General features: G+C 40.8%; 1 long non-coding RNA gene across 3 annotated transcripts in view; it reads right to left on the reverse strand.

The window, feature by feature from the left end:
- Positions 1–13,026, reverse strand: part of LOC111260783 (uncharacterized) — a 57,625-nt gene extending 44,599 nt beyond the window's left edge. For all 3 annotated transcript variants that reach the window (XR_002680548.2, XR_015311197.1, XR_015311196.1), the window contains exons 1-2: positions 12,669–13,026; positions 12,015–12,391 (exon numbers count right to left, since the gene is read on the reverse strand). This is a non-coding gene — a long non-coding RNA (uncharacterized LOC111260783). The remainder of the gene's footprint in view (positions 1–12,014; positions 12,392–12,668) is intronic.
- Between the last annotated feature and the right edge of the window lie 99 nt (positions 13,027–13,125).

A 13,125-nucleotide genomic window follows, 5' to 3' on the forward strand; every position in this document is an offset into this window, starting at 1 on the left:
AAGGTTACAGTAGTAGATCTGTGCGCCATTTCCTGTGCTTCCATCTGTTTTGACGCGAGAACGAATACCACTATATACGATAGGTGTAACTGTCATTCAGAGGATGGCACAGGCGCATTCATTAGATGGCTGAAAAAAGTGACTGACAGTCAACTAATCTGCTAGAGTTTGGCCGCATCGCAACCACTAGCACATTGTGTCGCCTGAAACCTAGTGAAAACATAATGATTTGCTAATGAGCTCCGAAAATGCTTGGGCCATAGCCAGCTAATTTTATTCGTCTGAGCCGTTCTATGCACAGTTTACAAATAACAACTGTTATTATTGTTTAATTACATTAATATTGGATACGTAGCGGAGCTCTGTGAAAATGTTTATTCGATCTCTAATGGCGATCCCCGCATCCTGTTGACCGAAGAGCTACGTCACCTCTACGCCCCATCATTATTGACCCATATTTGTTTCGGACACTGAAGATATAGCTTGTACACTTCAATGTCAGCCTTACGTGTTACGTAGTTACTAAATATCGAAACGGTACATCTTGCCGACGGTAGATTCAACCAAGCGGAATTAATCGATACATCACGAAGCGATCTAATTTAGTGTTAACAAAGCTGGTTCAATTCAAAGAACGATCGTGTCATAAATAATAGAATAAAGTCATCTAACGTGCGCGAGTTTACCGTTTAACAGATGGGTCACGGATAGTTCGCAGTGTTTAAAGTCTGGAACGTTATGGTAATCGCTGAATAGGAATATTACATGGCGTGTCATATAATTGCTCTGCGTGCCCGTGAAAGGAAGGATTTAAATATTTAGTTTCATCTCGCATATATAAGTGACAGTTATGTTTCGGAGCACGCAGATCAGTTCTGTGTGGATGTTGGCAGGCCATGCGGTACATCACACTCGCTCTTTACACTTTCCGCTCGATGATCTCCTTCAGACATGTAGTATCCTAGAGGCGTACGATGTATCCATGAATTCTGGCGAAAAACTAATTATAGTGATATTGGTTTCTGCTTAGTATAGCCACGAACTATCGAGCGCTTCTCAAGGATGAACACTGGCGGGTAATAAGGGCGTCGAGGAGCGCATAGGAGGTTTTCAGTTTCGAGCTAAAAGCTTTCATGCCCCTTACTCCGTGCCCAATCACCTTTGCGATCCGACGCGCCTCGAACCGCCTCAAGTAGCTGAGTGTACGGGATTCACGAATGAGGTACTTTGTATGCGCTGAGACAGCACACGAATCACCCCTTAGCTCCATTAGCAGCCTTCCTGTACGTCAGCTCCCTTGTTTCTGTTGCATCTTCAGATGAATACTTTCCGATCAGACAGTCATATGAAACATCTACTTAATTCTCTTAAAAATGGGCACACGGTACCTATGTATAGGTATCCATTATATGTAAATATAGAGAATGCATAAGCCGCTTTTTTATTAGAGAAAAAAAGAGAAACTATATGAAACCACTAGGTGTTTTTTTGACAATTCATTCAGGACGACAAAGAATCGAAATATTTTTTATTACAGTTTCAGCTATTCCTCCAACAGGTTAAGTCCTTTTATTAAACCATCCATGATTAGCTTGAGAACTCTATGTGAAAACGTTGTTAACGCTAACTTACTGAATGACTTAAGTTGCCTAGGGATACAACTAGGCTTAGTAGAAATATGTGATCGTGCATTAAAAGATTGTAAAAGCTTTGGCGGTCGTTGTGGTCAATACGTATCGCACGTTATTAATATAGCTCTTTATTAAAATTATAATTATTAACATAACAGCGGTACTTTATACGCCATACGCACCGCATATTGCGGATACTCTTGCTTAATTCATCAGCAGCCGGCTTTACATTGCACAGCATAACCTCGTTGGGGGCTAGGGTCAACAAATCATAAATATATATATATATAATATAATATAAATAAAATTATACAACTGGAGTTTACGTGAACCTAAGTGTTGAAAAATAAAAAAATATAATGAAATAGTAAAATAAAGCCATTGTGCAACGTCATAACTTTTGTTTATTCTCTGATTTTTATCTACTGTTTTGTCATTTAACATTAGAGCACTCATTTTAGTTCCACTCAACCGGTTTCCTTTCTTTTGCTGAGCGGCACGTTCAGGAGATTTACGATCTTCAGGAGAATGTTTCAGTGCAGTCTTCAAATTTTTACGTCCGGCATCGCCATTGAGGGCTTTATCAGACGGATGGGGTGCTTAGCTATCACCTACCTATCACAGGGATAATGTTTTCCTGCCTGTCGCATTGCCACGAAACGAGGCCTTTCCTCACAATGACCTGAAGGTTTAGATACCTAAAATGCACCCAACGAATTGGCATATAAAAATATCATGCTCATGTATCAAATTGCGATACAATGCATCCATATACCGGGTTGCGGCTTCGAGTGTTTGAAATTTCCCTTTCGCCTGTAACCAGATCTGTATACAATTTGGGGCCAATAATTGCACATCGGTCGTGCCCTTCTTTGAGCTAATTATCTGAACCCGTCATTACAAACCGTGTTTTACCCCTTAGAGTAAATCGTTCCCTCTGATAATGACGATACCCACCGCACTATATATCCACCCATATATCGTCCGACCGTTTTTCAACTCTTAGTACTACTAATGCAGGTACCTTTTTTTTTTTTTTTTTTTTTATATAACGGCCAAATATACAATAACAATGCCTAGCGATTCATCGATCAATTTACATTAGTTCATTTCTATTTTGTATCGATCCTAATCGAACTCGATTATAACGATTTCAAAAAAAATTCGCGGGAAAACGTTGAGGTTGCTAGCGTATAAAGCATCCTTAAAATTACTCGAAAAAAAAAAAGATATAAGTGATCTTGCAAGGTTTGCGAGAATGTTATGGCGGTGATAATGATAGTGAGAACGGTCTATATTATATCACTCTGATAATCACATTACCGGCGACTGGTTGAAATCCTAAATTGAACTAATTCCCCTAAGAGGAGAATAAGTGTGTTGCCGTAAAAACCTGAGGCGTTTTTCTAAGGATGCCACAGAATTCAGATATGAAGGCTTAATATATTCTTTACGGTAAGCACATTTATTTAAAGCTGCTTATCTCAGCTTATTTTTTTTAATTACACAAAGGCCATATCCGGGGGGTTGTTTGTTACCCGAACACCCATGCCAGTAATTTTAGGAAACAAATTACAATAAAACATTTTCTCGTTCCTTTTTAGCGCTACTGTGCGCATCCAGTAGCGCGTAGTAAGCGTAATCGTATACGAACTTCGAAGCAGTCTATTTAGTAAATTTTCGCTCCTGTGAACAGCTTGAGTTAACGGGCGCGGACAGATACGAACGTTTTTGTCCTTTCTCTAAATAAAGCAATTTTCGCAATTGTAAATGTTGCGCTACAAGAGCGGCTTCAGTTCTATCACGTCGTTATCAAGACGTCACAGTAACAGAACGGTATAAAACAACAACAACTCTATACTTTGTTACCGATTGCGATTTTTGAAGGTCTTCGCTCAATTCTAGGTTTTAGCTCCGTATAGAAGATAGTTTTAAATAATGTGGGAATGATACTCATAAATGAGTAGATCAGGGCTACTGACCACATGGGTATCAATGATGTGATCTAACGTAGATTCCTCTCAATACATCAACTCTTGTCGTGTTCTTAAGCTTGAAAACGTTAACTAAACAGCATGCCCTTTCAGGGGCTGAGTCAACTTCCAGAATCAAGCCCTTAACAGAATCTGCCAGCTTTTTCTGCCAGAAACCATTTCTTTGAAGGTTGTTGATACACCCATTAAACTTAAACAATCAAGGTCGGCTTCGTCATCCAACAAAGGAAACAGCATTGCAGTTAAATTTTAGCAAAAGAATAACGTATTTGCCGTCATTCTCCTCAACGGTTTCCCGTTTTCCAACCAATTTATTTATCCCTTCTCGACAGCAATGTTGAAGAATTTTCGGCCAATTTTTGAGCGTCGTTACACTGTAAAATGTACTTCGACTAATTTAACTTGCCAGGGACGCTATGCTTGGTGGGTGCAAAAAAGGTTCCACCTAAGTTCTTTTACTCTTGTACCCTTTCAACCCTTGTCACATGTAACCTGGTATTGTCGTAGATAAGGACGACCTTGCTTTCTGTATCATTTCGAAGCTGTCCGATCGATCCTTTCAGTGTGCAGCAATTGGCTATATACAAATACTTGTTGTCAGTTTCGTTGCTATCGGCTCTACAACCGAAATCTGCCTAACTCTAGAGTTAAGTATACCTCTTAAAGCTACCCATTTATTTTTCTAATTCATATGGACACCCTATTTGTCCTTATCCATAACAATCCTGTATGGAAGCTTGTTGTTGTGATGTCGCACTGATGAACTGGAAAGAAACGAAAAATTGTGCCTTCTTGTGCAGTTTTTTTTTATCCAGGATAGCCAGTTTCGCCACACCCAAGCCCTTATTTTCTAACAAAATTTCGCACATTCAAAATGCCTGATTATAATCTAATGGGTTCATATTCTAGGTCGTTGTTGAATCTGGCAACTTCTTTCATCTCTGCCGAAGCATCATATATGAAACGGCCGGCGCACCGTTGGCCGTTTGGTTAACCTCGCCAAAACCAAATTATAGCAGGTATAGAAAACGCACGTTGTGCACCAGAGACGTCAATCTCTACAGCTTCAAAATTGAAGTCAACTTAAAGTTAACGAAGCAGAAAAACGAAACTATAGTAGGCTTGTGGAGGACATAGGGCGCTTTTTAATCGCATTTGGCAATAAGCAAGCGGTAAAAAGGTAAAAATATCGGCAAATTAACTTCCTTCATATCACAGCCTGCTATCTAGGCCCACCTAAAAGGCTGCTTTTTTTTCCTTCACTAGTTGCAGGTACTGCAAATTTCGCTAGTTTTGCGTCGACAACTCATTGTTAACTAGAGCAAATCGACAATATCGTATATATAAACTAAGATTAATCGATACTTGGTATTGCGATAGGTTTAACACAAGCACCTGTTTTCTTGCGTTATCATATGCGAAACTCATGTTTCTTTTTTCTGTTATTACCAGAGAGGTACTGTTCGGCAGAATTCATGGGAACGTTTGATTAGCATAAAGATGTCGTCAGTAATTGTAGTTGGGTGGCCGTATACTGATTATAATTTCAGCGTATGTGCACCTACCGTATGTAGCCTGTATATAGCAGTGACGACCATAGCAGTCAACGTAACAGCAACAACAGAATTTAACGTCCAAGAGAAAATGGCAAGCAAACGCCGACACGCGATAATAGAAAGCTATAATTTTATGAACTCGCCGATTTGGACCGACCACAGTGATAACGTCCAGGACAGCCTGAACAGGTGACGAAAGCAACAAAGACAGCAGCGCTATGTCGGACAGATAAGACGTACCTTAACAACACGATCGCTGCAGGAAGGGGAGGATCTCTATATGGTCCACTTTACAGATGGCTTCTGTGAAGACATGGGAATCGACTAGGTCCAATAGAGCAGATTGAACGGTATGAGATATCATGCAGTGCTGACACACTGCGTTCTTAGCGAAAGCGTTTTTGGGAGCACTTAAGCTTCTGCCAAACCAACCGTTGTCTGTTTTAGAAGTGGGCGCTGTCAATCAACTAGTAGTAACTCAAATCAGCTACTCTCAAGCAGCATTCATATGTATAAAATACGTGTACTCATCTATATAAACTGCAGGGCCAGTTATAATTGTTACTTATGTTGTGAAGTGCTAGCATTTCTTCGCTTGAGCAATGAGACAAGGACTTGTTACGTTAAGTGTTCTGAGTCACACATTACAAGATGAAAGCTCTAGAGTTTCTCACTTCGTTTGTAATACTTAAATGCGTTTGGACTAAATCTCAAGGATTAGCTCAATAGGATTTTTTTTCCAGCTATTTAATGTTGTTTCACCAATATATTCAACCGCCTGAAAACCCTTGCTCCGCCCAAATCTCCAGACTACAACCGTTCATGTGACTAAATGTATTTTTTTTCTCATAACAAGAAGCCCATCACCTTTTCGAAGCCGATCTTTTTCGGAGGTATCGACTTTTAATCTATCTTATTAAATGAATGAACATATTAGGTGGCTGCGGACTCTACCGATTGGCTAGCACGATGCAGTAGCGGGAGGACGCAGTGGAAACGATTTCGATACCGACGTTCCTCGAAACCCTCTAACGTTCGGTCCGCGCTTCTACGCCTGCGGAAGGTAACCCGTCATAAAGAGCTGTAACAGCGTTTTGAGTTGCTGCCGTGAAAGCAGTCAGTCAGTCAGTCAGTCGGAGTTTTCCCTTTCTCGGCCTTGTGTTTAATGAGCGTTTGTTGTCTTCCTTCAGTCCGTTGCAGAAGCTCTTTGAACGCTGAGATGCGGGACGTTCTGTGCGTGCAAGGTAGCTGTTGTTCTTGCTACTGCCGACGCTGTTTTAGCTCTCGGTTTATGAGCGTAGAAATGCAAAATGAGAATTACAATTCAAGTCGAGTTAGGAATAGATTGCTTGTGATTAATGGCAATCATGGCTGTCAACGGGTTGTTGCCACAAAGGAGGGAAATGGCCAGATACCTGTCGACACGTGTCGGCGCAATCAGGGCAGGGAGCAATGAGTCTTACTACAGTTGTTGTACTGTGTAACCCAAGTTGTAATGATAGCGGCGGGAGCATATCTATTAGAAGACCTTTGCAGATTCACACTGAGCCTTCAGATTATTGTCAGTAGTAAAAATAGGAAAAATTAAACCCGAATTTCAATCGGCAATACTTTGCTTTATACTTCCAGTTGATAACTACATAATATATAGCTAACATTGCAGGAAATTAGCTTGCAAGGCTACCTTAAACCTTACAGAAACATTTACGTTAGGAGTGTTATTGTCTATTTTTAACGTACCCAGCGGAATTTAATTGTGACTATCGTAGGATGCAATTAAGCAGAAAATTTAAATACCATTAATTATTTTAAGCTAGTCGAGCGCTTTAAAGCGGCTGGAGACCGCTCAACTTACAATATAAGGCTCAAGCAGTAAGGAAAAAACTCGTTTATTTCATCCAAGCAGGCCGGCTAGGAGCGCTCTCGCAATCGAGTAAGTGCTCCGGGCTTATATTCCAGATCAGTTTGCTTTCCTATTGTTAAGAGATGTCGTCCATACGTTTACATTGCTATGTATTATGCGATTCTGCATGGGAAATTTACGTAAAACGTGTCGCTGAAATCACCCTTTCACGGTATAAGATAGGTTCATTTTTATCAGCATACGTCTTACTTTAACGCACAAAAAGGCCACCGCTAAATTTACAAATCATAACTTCCTAAATCGTTTAGCTCGACGATTTTATCGCAATTGATCGATCTGAGAAATCCGCACATAAACGCTCGCTACTTGTTTGTCTGAAACGATTTTTCTTCTAGCGTCGCTGTATAAATTACATATAGGATTACTAATTAGAGTGTTTAAGCATCTCAATTGATTCACGCTATTCTATGACTGCCACACCTAAAAGCCTAGGCAGATCTGCGTCTGAAAAAGGATCAAGCCATTACTTACACTAAATTGTTGCCTTTCTACTGTCATGTGGACGACAGTGTTTTGCGTAGCCGTCGTCTGTCTTACCGTCAGCATCGTCAGTCGTCATTCAGACCAAACACAAATCCTTTTTCACTGACTGCTGTTCGTTCCTACTCGTCACTCAAACTTGTTTTTTTTTTGTCACTACTATTATCTTCATCGCCAGACAAATAAGCCCACGGTCGTCAGCAACGATTGCGCAAGAGATACTCCATGCAGTGACCCTCAACTTCACCGTGCTTCAATACCGTGGCAGAATCCGAGTAGGTATCACTACATTTGTGACGGACGCGGTGTTCATAGTTAAACGAAAGAGTCTTCATTAGAAAAACACGGTAATTGTATAAAGTTTCTCCGGCAACAAGGGGAAGTGTAACTATTTTAGCCAATTCTCTACTTTTGCCACGTTCTCGACGGTTAACCAAAGCCAGCCAACTCTGTAGGCCGTAGGTGACATGAGTTACTATTGTAATTGTTCCTTTTGTTGCTAAGGTTCAATTCGACGAAAAACAACTCCAGCCGGTAAGAGGTAATGCGTGTCTGTTGTTTCTTCTCATCGTCTCTCTATCTGTGCGTATATGTTAGATTCTAGACGGCTGTATCCTACCAGTCATCCGGACAACGAGTTGTGAATGATTGGGACGAATACGAGATCCAACGGATGGTGCCGAGACTAGCAGTTCTTTGCCCTACACTGTGAGCCCCCATTAAAATGAGATTTGTGTGAGTTTTTTTCTCGTTTTTGCAGCTGTACTAATTAAAGCCGTGATAATTCGTCTCAATTTTGACTTCAGTCCAACTTTGTTACCTTACAATTCTTTTTTTTCTTTTTTGTTTTTTTTTTCTATTTTTGTGCTCTCGTTCTTTCATCTGACATTAAATAGCACGAAAACGTTGCTAGCCTTACAGCACATCTGCTTCGTTTCACTTGCCTGGCGTAGCAGAGATGACGATACAAAATTTGAATTTATTTGCTTTCCAGCTATAATTAATAGCATGCACCAATTGTAAGAAATTAGTAGTAACGTAAGCTATCAAAAAACTACATTTTATTTTACAAACCTATACAACGGGTTTAGTTGCTCTTTCGATCGGGGCTGGTGTTGCTCGGAAAAGTTATTTCAGGAAAAGCTTGACTTCGAAAAGATTGACACTTTTAGATGCCAACCTTTTATGTATTCAAACTTAAGTTAGAGAAGTTATCCATAGATCTTAAAATATTTCATTCTCTACCTGGGTCGACTTATTTCTGATCGAGTTTAGAAATTACCGATTTATGGTCGCCACGGCACGTAAAATTGATTTCAATTTAATATATTTTACGCGTATAAGGACTCACTCATATAGTCTATTACGTATAAGGCTTCTAGCCATTACGGGTTATTCACTAGAGACATTCGGAAGAGCTTACTTTCCAGTGATAAATGCTGGCTTTTCTTCTATGGCCACTAATTTCTACATGAAAACTGCTAAATGGGGACGGCGAGACTTTTTCGGGACATCAGAAGGCCAATTAGCTGCCAAATTGTCGCAAGTAAACAAAATGCTATATACAGACACTTTTGTTGAATTTGCAAGGCGGATGCATTTGTAGGAGCTGAAATACTAATAAGCGCATCGCCTATAATAACGGAGCACACGGACGCAAGGGGCGACTGAAGGTCATTGTGATCCCTGATTTGACGCGTACTGTTACCCCATATTACACAACTCATACGCCGTGTCGCTGGCGTGATCAAGTGGCCTTTTGAACGACATCCGAAACAGCGTCATTTGAAATCGAATCAGCCCTCGGACGGCCAGCGGCTGCAGAACGCCGGTCACCGGACGAACACCTAGACCACTTGCTTATTAGGCCACACACATACTCAAGGCGGCACACCATCTACAAACAAAACATTCTCACAGTTGCTTCTGTGTGATCTCTTCAATTCGCTCAGTATAGTTCGTTATTATTACAATAGTCCTGTTAGTTCCTTCGTTACAAATTCGCTGGGTTGGCGGATTACGCTAGTTAAGATAGGTCCGTTCGCGATATTGGGGCCACTCCAGTTATGATAGTGTATTTGGCTCCGCTGAATACCCGTGTGATGAAGTGACTTAAGTTACGCCGCAATGCCATGCTAAAATGTTTGAGGTGGAATATCAACGTACCCTGACTTCATCTAAATAATGCCCATTAGAAAACTATCTTATTTTGGCAGATTGTTACTGCAATAAAATATTCCGCTAAGTTACTCTGAAATGAAACACCTCCTGTTCTTACGAAAGCCCAAAGAGCCTAGTCAGCAACTAACGCGGCATATTGAGGGGATTTACATATAGAACAAAACGGACACAGAAAACTGGATCAACTATGTGTCCTATTTTGAAATCCTAACAACAAGAGTCAGCTAATAGGTACATTCATTTAGGTTTTGTTATAGCAGCAAGGACTATTAAGCGGAAAATGTAAATCTTATTTTCTAATATATGATACCGTGTATAGCTATACCGAGTTAGAGACTTAAGTGCCATTTTTCATGTGTGTCTGATTAGTAATATGGCCTACACCGCAAGATTTACAAGGCGCTAAGTTGTATAACAAGCCTTTGAAGATAACGTCCGTGGATGATAGTAACCGCCTAACACTTTGGCAGACCGGGCTTTTATGGGAGGTGTACGCAAATTTCGCATTGCCCAAATACTCTACACAGGGTCGTGTGGAGTTCAAAAGAAGGAATGGTCCCTTATGTGTGTTATAAAAAAAATTATTGAGTTCGTAGCGAAAAGGCCGTTAGACCGACCCAGCAAAGCGTCAATTTCTAATGTGTAAATCAAAAGCTAGCGATGCCTATCTGCGCTTCGAGAGGAACTAAGCACCTGACCAACCAGCCACCTAGCTACAGAATAAATCTTGCAAAGATTGGTCTCGAAAATGAATACTGTCTCGTGCTCCAAACGGCTTAATGGAGAAGATCTTCTTCCCCCACTATCTTTCGTCGAACAGCAAGTGGGGCTATTGAGGCAGGGAAGTTTCGAGATTTGACGAAGAATGACGCCGGGTCCATGTGAGGACCTACGGTGCCGAACTAAAAGGTGGCCGTTTATTTCAACGTAGAGGACTAACACTCAAAACTGTCGTTCCATTAACAAATGTTTCCGTAAACGCGCGGGCTTGTGGCGATCGTTTTGACGAATATGTTTTCGTTCATTTACGACGCATCATAAGACTATATTATAATTAACCTAATCACCATCACCACGATTATCGTTTGTTGGCTATAGCATTGATGTCGTTGTTGTCGATGTGGATGAGGATAATAATGTATATTTTGATGATAAATATCGAGAACTAATTAAAGATCGGATGAGTTGCAAGATGAATTAACTTAACCATTCACCGTCACTGATGTTGACCAAGTGAATGGTGCGTCAACTTCAGGAACAGCAGCAGCGGGCACAAATAATGTTAATGAACAAAATGCAGAATATTATATTTCTAATGGCGTACATGTCGCGGTGGCGACTGGAGCGTCGCTACCGCCGCTAACAACAGCAGCGGCAGGAGCAAGAACTATTGCGTCGCAAGAACGCCAGGTCACACACAGTTCGTCTTTCTCTATCGTCTACAGCAGACGTCCAACGGCAGCAGTCAAACTAAATGGGATGAGTCAAGTGCATTTAGGGGTAGGAAGTTGAAAGAATAGAGCCGATCAGACGAACGAACAGAGAGGGGAACGCAAACGAGAAGGAAAGGTAAAAAGTAAGGAGGAGATGCACAACGTGAAAAGTGCAGGCAGGCACACAGGCACACACACACACACACACACACACACGCACATAAGCATATACAGAATGAGCAACAAAGGGAAAGCGCAAGCGCACGACGACGGTGGCGGCAGGCGATGGTCAAGCTTCGTTGCTACAAAACGACAAAATACATGCAACAGACGGGCGGAGGCTTGTACGTTATTTAACAGTAGCGGCAGCCCTTGTATCGATAAAGAGACTAGCGGTGTTTGTAGAGAGGAACTGATGATGATGATAACGATAATGACGATAATCACAGCAACGAGACACGAAGCAAATAAATGAACAACAACTGCACGATGTAATGAACAGCAAACAATGTGCTGTTCATGCGTACATAACATAGCACGCACACTAGAATCATAAATAGTGGAAGTCTTGTAAAATCACTATGCCATTTACACGGGCGCAAACCCATTCGTGCTTGACTTTTTGAGTAGTAATGTCTATGATCAAGCTATTGTTTTAGAAAATTACTGGACACTTGAGCTGACGTCTTTAGGCACACAAATAGAATCAAATCTAACCATTGCATCTCACTGCAATTTTTAATTACATTTTCTCGTAAATCTCAAGCGTGCGGTCCTTTGGACTTGAGTTACAAACAGCAAACTTCTGTATTTACCCCATTCCAACGTACGTCGTTGTCTCAGAATAGCTCTTGAGAACATTTTTTCTGAGCGACCTGTAGCGCGACTATGAGATGTTCCTTGTTTTTCCCTTTTAATTCTACCGGTTACTCACGATTGTTTGGCTCTATTAACCCCTTCGGTCTCAACGGGAATACGACCAGCGATGACATGTTCTCGTCGCCTTCTCTTCATATTACGGTATTCTCTTCTGTCCATCTATTTTCGTGCTGAGACGAAACACTTATAGATGGATTTTGTGTGTATCTTTGAGCGACGTCTCTCTGCGCTTGGTGCTTGTCTGCCGAAAGCCTTCTAGTAAGTCCTTATCGTTACAACTTCACGATTGTTTCATAGGTGGCGTTATCTATTTCTGATGAAATAAGTCAAGAACCGGGCTTTGGTTAATTCAAACTTCATAAAGAAGAAATAAGTTTCATGCACATTAAAAGAAACACTATATTCATATGTTATGTAAATATTCCAGAATAATTATTTCGAAAGGTGTGGGAATTTACTGCTAACGTTATTTGCACAAGGTGTCGTCTATCATAAATCGATGTTTGAACCACCGATGGATGAATGTTTTCTATTAGATGACTTGACCGCCAAATTTATTCCCGTGCTTTTCCGTCGGTTCACTTACTCACTTTCAGCCTTATCGCAGTATACACACGAAGAGTCGTACATTCACGTATAAACCATTTCCGGGACCTCATTCAAACGAAAATTTATCGTGCATTGTCATTAAAGCACATATTAAGTTGTCTGCACAGTAAAGCAAACGATACTTTTTAAGTATTTTTCATAGGTATTTTCATTACGGATTCGTCGTGGTCTACGTTCGAACCCAAGCACAGATCCACTTCGTTTTGTACTGATGGTACTGGCATGAGGGACTACCCATAACCCATGTTAAAACAATACGATACAAGCCTTTTAATTACTGTCTGCCCTCTTATGAGTTTTCCATTAGCTTGCAACGAATATAAGTGTAATTACTCCAGTCGAGCTCTGTTTTGCATGCATTTTACTTCACTGCTCTCACATGCTTCCCTATTTAAATTTCCCGCCGCAGCGGTGGCTCTGTTTACAAACAACGCTGGA

Source organism: Varroa jacobsoni, unplaced genomic scaffold (assembly GCF_002532875.2).
Source record: "Varroa jacobsoni isolate VJ856 unplaced genomic scaffold, vjacob_1.0 scaffold_476, whole genome shotgun sequence".
In the NCBI taxonomy this organism is placed as follows: Eukaryota; Metazoa; Arthropoda; class Arachnida; order Mesostigmata; family Varroidae; genus Varroa; species Varroa jacobsoni.